Source organism: Trachurus trachurus (assembly GCF_905171665.1).
Source record: "Trachurus trachurus genome assembly, chromosome: 6".
NCBI classification, from domain to species: Eukaryota; Metazoa; Chordata; class Actinopteri; order Carangiformes; family Carangidae; genus Trachurus; species Trachurus trachurus.
In genome coordinates, this window is record NC_139897.1 from 36,007,334 (window position 1) to 36,013,976 (window position 6,643).

Sequence of the window (6,643 nt, forward strand, 5' to 3'; positions counted from 1 at the left end):
ACGAACCTACTGCTACGACTATAGGGATTATGGCAATGGGCCAATTAGCCAAAATGTTGAACTATCCCTTTAAACTGGTGCCTCAACTTCTAAAACATCCTGAGAAACAGGACAGAACGAGCTCTTCATCACGGGACTGAACGTTTTAGAGAGTTGGACTTCACGCCAAGTCTCCATCAGTTGCTGTTTCCTCCTCTTCCTCCTCCTCCTGGTCCAGGTTTATTAGAAGCACTGAGGATGTTACTCTGGTATTTCCGACAGTTCTCTGCTCCGTCACAGTGAAACTCAGAACAATAGAGGAGGAGGAGGAGCAGGAGGAGCAGGAGCAGGAGGGGAAGGAGGAGGAAATGTGGCTGTTGGCCGTTTCCTCTCGGACTCACTTCCCTCCACCGCTCCATTCTGTCCTGACGGGGTTGAGCCAACATGGACGTCGTTCTGCTGCTGCTTCTTCTCCTGCTGAGGCTCGGCGGTCTGAGTAAGTACAGGACCAACCGGCTGTCTGGGACCTGGTCCGGGTCTGGACTGGGACCAGGTCTGGACTGGGACCAGGTCTAGGTTGGGACCAGGTCTGGACTGGGACCAGGTCCTTATAACAGCAAAAAAACTGATCCTACTCAACTGGAAGAAGAAAGAGGTCCCCTCATTTAAACGATGGTTGACTGTTTTGACAGACACTTTACATTTGGAGAGAATTCGATTTATTCTGAAACACGAGTTGAGGGACTTTGATAAAATCTGGCAACCTTTGGTCTCTCATCTCGAAAGACAATCTGATTGAGTCCTTAGTTGGATGCTCTCCTAGGGGGTGGGTGTGGGGGTGAGGGGGGAGGGGTGGGTGGGCTGGGGGTACTCATGGTACTGCCCTTTTTTTTTTGTTTTGTTTGTTTTTTTGTTGTCCTGTCTGTTTTGTTTTATCTGCTTTGTTGATGTTACTTGTTACACAGTTTTTGTCATTAGTCTTGTTTGTTAGGGATTACGTTTTACTTATGTAAAAAAACATGGAAACATAATTGTTAACTGTTAATTTCTTTATGTGATCAGTTTCCTATTAATAAACATATTTGAAACTAGACTGGGACCTGGTCTGGACTGGGACCTGGTCAACCAGTAACTAACTATTTCCAGTGAATTGATTGTTGACGTGTGAAAACAGAAAAGCCTCAACTACCCAGAGTTCACAGGGAAACAACTGGACTCAACGACCAAACAGTCTGATATGTTACAGTGATGGAAGAAGAAGTAGTGGGGTGAATTCGCCTAATGTGGGACATTTAAGCTTAAATGGGTGTAGGTCTTAGTTCCTATAGCAAAAGAAAGTTAATGTAAATGTGGTCTCACACAAGCTGTGATATTACATGATCAAAATCACATGACATCTCAAATGTCCAATCAGAGGTTTAGGAGGGAGAGCCTTCAAACCGGAGGCACCCTGTGTGAAGACCACTAAAATGCTAGTTACTTAGGGTTTGGACAAAAATAATGTTTAGGGCATAATTTATAAAAAAATATATATATATTATTGCAATTTTTTGTCAAAATGTGTTTATAATATGTTGATGCATTAAAATATATCTTAATATGGTGTAACCATTCTCAATATTTAGCATTTTGATCAACCACTTTAGGAAACATGTCTTCCTAAAGCGGGACAGGTGGTTTTTCCTAATGTAGGACAGTGCTTTTCCAGGTAAAACTAGTAGGTTGAACAATAACAATGGTTGTTTACATGGTTTTGTTGTTATAATGCATTGTTTTGAATATTTTACAACAATAGAAAATTATATTTATTAACTGGAAGTGGTCATAATACTGTTAACTTTTTTTCTTTCTTGTTTCTAAATCTTGTCTTTTTTGATAATGTTCATGAAAAATGTTTGAGTTTAGAAGTAATCAAAGGATAGCACATTACTGATTAATTATATGATATATATTTCAGATCACAGTGGCAAAAAAGAGTAAGGCAACGAGACAAAATCAGGGAAAGAAAACATGGGAAAAGAAAGGAAAATAATCAAGCACGTGAACAACTATAGGGAGATCACTGAGGATGGTGGTGTCCCACAATTGAGGTTGTTGACCAGGGCTTGGAATGACCCTAAGTCCACTCTTTAGTGCAGGGTAAAAGGTCACGTCCACCACACAATTGGTAGAAAACCATTAACACTATAGAAGATGAAGCAGAACTAGGACAGTAAGTGATATTATGGAACACTGGTTTGCAATCTAGCATTTATCATGTAAATTAAGATGACTTTGCAATCAGAGTTGAAATATGTATGGTATTTCTTTTAGGAGTGTGATATCAGAATTTTCTCTTTGGATTCCATTAGATCACAACCTAAGGATTTCAGAATGGTACAGGATGTAGATTGAAAGTGTTTGCTTCATATCGCAATAGAGACCAGAAGTCTAAATTGCAAAAAATGTCCCACATTAGGCGAATTCACCCTAAGTGTATTTTAACTGCAGTTATTGCACTTCAACTGCAGTAATAGTCTACTTGCCAACAATGAGTACCCGGAAATGTTGAGTAGTTTTATGTTAGAAATAGATAGTATGGGTCCCCAGTATTCAGAAACGACCGGATGCTAACTTATATATATTGGGCAATTAGCATAATTGACAATATGGGCAATATTTCAACAAAATTGACTTGGCTGATCTGGGCAATATTGGAGTGGTTTTAGGGGTTATTGATGATGCTGAATCCATTTCTGATATTTTCAAAATTCAAAATGACTGTCTAAACCGATGACCAGATTTTGAAATCCATCAAAATTGGCCCACTGGCGGTTAACATCTGGTCACTTCCGGTTTAGACAGCCATTTTGAATTTGAAAATGTCAGAAATGGATTCAGCATCATCAATAACCCCTAAAACCACTCCAATATTGCCCAGATCAGCCAAGTCAATTTTGTTGAAATATTGCCCATATAGGCAATTATGCTAATTTATGCTAATTATGTCTGTTATGCTAATTGCCCAATATATATAAGTTAGCATCCGGCAGTTTCTGAATACTGGGGACCCATACTATCTATTTCTAACATAAAACTTTGGGCTACTCAACATTTCCGGGTTCACAATGGGGCCCTATGGGCTGGCAAGTAGACTATAAGTGTACCACATAGTAAAGGTGTTTGTGCAGTAACATGGTGTCAGTGGTGGTTGAGTCTCTGGGCTCTCGTGTCTCCTCAGCTGGTTTCCTCGTGGCGTTGACCAATCGGCGGCTGTGTCTGACAGCGCGGAGCGACGTGGTCGTCTTGGCGACGTGTGATGTCACCAACGGCGACCATCAGTGGGCGTGGACGGACGAGGACAGACTCGTCCACACTCGGTCCTCCAGGTGTCTCTGGGCCAATCACAGCACTCGAACGCCGCTGCACGCCCGCCTCGCCAAGCTCAGAGACTGCAGCAAAGCACCGCCGTGGAGTTGCTACGACGACGACGGTGGCGAGGGAGCGCTGGGATTGGCCGAGACGGGCATGTACCTGAAGAAGCAGGGGAGCCGCGTGGTGGCGGTGGAGGGAACGCTGCGGGCGTCGAGGTGGAGGAAGTACCAGGTCGACTCCCGAGGGAATCAGCTGACAGCGTCTCTATGCCCCAACACAGGTCAGTTCAGGAGGAACACTGCAAAAACTCTACATCTTTACAAGAATATTTGTCTCATTTCTAGTCAAAACTAATCTCTTTCCACTTAAAATAAGACTCATCACCTAAAAATGTACTTGTTTTTAGATCATTTTCACTTGTTTCAAACTAATTTTAACTTGAAATAAGTAGAAAAATCTGCCAGTGAAAGCAAGTTGTTTGTGTTTGTAACAAGAAAGAAAAACTTGCTCCACTATCAGATTTTTCTACTTATTTCAAGTGAAAATCTGCTTGAAAGAAGTAAAAAGTGTCTAAAAACAAGCTACTTTTTAAATGCGATGAGTCTTATGTTCGGGAGGTAGAGTGGTCGGCGGTTCGAATCCCGCTCCGTCCCAGTTGCTGCCGTTGTGTCCTTGTGTAACGGCGGTCCTCCTGCGGGTGAGCCTCAGTCACGAGGTAGCTACCCAGTAAGGAGAAGTGACAGGTTGTGGCGGTTAGCGGTACTGGAAGTAAACTCACTCACCCATAAAAGACGTGCTAACCCGCCTGCCAAGCGGTTCTTAACCTCTTGGTGAAGCGGTTAGCATCGTCGCCTGCGGTCACAGAACAAACAACATCGGTCACGGCACCAATGTGACCGATGTTGTTGGTTTGGACTTGCCCTAGGCATGGATCGAACCCACAGGCGACGATGCTAACCGCTTCGCCAAGAGGTTGACAACCGCTTGGCAGGCGGGTTAGCACGTCTTTTATGGTTGAGTGAGTTTACTTCCAGTACCGCTAACCGCCACAACCTGTCACTTCTCCTTACTGGTCCCTTGTGACTGTGGCTCACCCGCAGGAGGACCTCCGTTACACTTAGGCAAAGAAACGTAACCCACCTGCCTGCTGTGAATGTGTGAGAATGTTTGGTGGTGGTCGGGGGGCTGCGGGGTCAGGGTGGTGTAGATCAATGGTTCTCAAAGTGGGGTGAGAAATCACTTTTTACTAGTGAAAAAGGTCACCGCTCATCTGTCGGCAAAATACCTCGCAGAGGTGCTGGAGCTGAACTTTGAAACTTAGAAAACAATTCTCTAAAATATTTGCAAAAATGTCTGGCCATTGGCCCTAATTTGAACATACATTGACGTACATAAAGGTAATGTTCTTCAGTCTCAGAACAAATATTTGTGTATTTCTGGTGTTTGCTTCAACGTTTTGTCCAATCAAGGTCTAATTTGTGTCAATTTAGGATCCTTGATGTGAAACAGTTTGAGAAGCGCCGGTGTAGCTCATCACCAAGTACAGTTTATTACTAGGACTTTATCTGTTATTCATTTAGAGGACAGTGCACATTAATGGACATTTCTGTAAATGTGCCAGTGCCATGTGCCAAGGCTCATTTACAACTGTAGACCTCCAGCATGATGTTAAAAAGACCTCAGGCCATTAAAATACACAAAACAAGGACACAAAGGTCATAATACCCAAAACAAGGACACAGGGGACAGAAAGTTCAAGACATCCATAGAAACACAACGGAAACAATAACAACTAGTAGACAATAGGTTGGCAAAAGTTTGTTGGTTTGTCTCTCTGTTTGTCATATTTCACTGTAAAAGGTGTTGAAGTAAAACTGATGATTCATACTGAACTCAAACTTTGTGTTTAAACTTTTGTTTTATTGTTGCTGTGTAGAATCGGTTTAACTTTTCTAATCTCTGCTGTGATTGTTGTGATGCTAACATGCTAACATGCTAAGCTGACGAGGACAGCAGAGACGCTCCTGACTCCCACTTCCTGTCTGCTCCCGGTCAGACAGGAAGTGCGTCAGCAGTGTTCTTCCCGTCAGAGGAGAAACGATTTTGAATTGTTGCCATAGCACCTCTTGACAGAAAACAATCAGTTTGATCAGTTGTTGGTAACCAGAAAGTTGTTGATGAAAGTTTGAAGGAGACTCAGGAGGGAAATTCAAGCCAAAAGGGCAGTGGCATGTGGGATTTCATTTTTGCATAATAAGGGTTCTAGACAAAAAACAAACTTTTTAACAATCTGCAAAATTGCATCTTTATGAAGTGTTTAATGAAGTCTTATAGTTTTGATAAAAATATTTGTCAAATACACATTGTTTTTTTGTCAACTAGCATTTTTAGCACTGTCCCATATTAACCAAAGCGTGTTTGGTTAATATGGGACAACAAATTCAGCTATATTGGGACACTTTATAAACTGTTAGTAGTTGCAATAAAATCCTGATTTAAGCAGTTATGGTGAACAATCCTGTTGTTAGTGCTGTTGTTGGTATTTTTGTATACTTTTTTAAACCTTGCTACACATTTTTGCCTCACACAGTTACAATAATTTATATGCTAATATAGGCTAGCCAAGTCCTGCTCCTATCAGAACAAAACACAGATCAACGTTGCTCTAAGGACTTCCTGAAAAATTTGGTACGATTTGGTGTTTCTACAGTAAATATTTTGGCGACGCTGGCAGTTTTAAAACATCGGTCCGTTCTGCTTCTCTCAGAAAATATTTGTGTTGGAGTCAATGAGGAGCAGAGACAGACGTGGCCGCACACAGAGGCTGATAATTCAAATTCTGTAAGTCTCTCTGATATTTTGAGCACATGATGAGAAACAGAACAAGTTTGTCTACAAATTTGGAAAAAATCATGTGTGTAGAGTGTAAATTGTGCCCGGGCCGAGTGTGGAAAGAGAAAAAACCTGGAGTTTTTCTGGCATCTCTCCCACTCTAACTGATGATGTCACCCACTCTGACACAAACATTCCGTGCAATACACAACCATTATAATCTCATAATTTCTCCAAAAATGATCATGGTCATTGATCAGGGATTGATCAAAAACTATAATACCTATCAAAACGTGGAGTAATACGCCAATACACAAGACTTGTGTCTACTGTTTAAAGTTTAAATGAAGTCTCTAGGTGAAAGTATGCCTGAGCAGTAGACGTTTGTTAAACTCCAATGATTGGTCTTTTTCGCTCTTTTTTTTTTTCCCGTCCCATTCACTTCAATGCAAAAGTTTGCGCAGTGCGTCACGAAAAA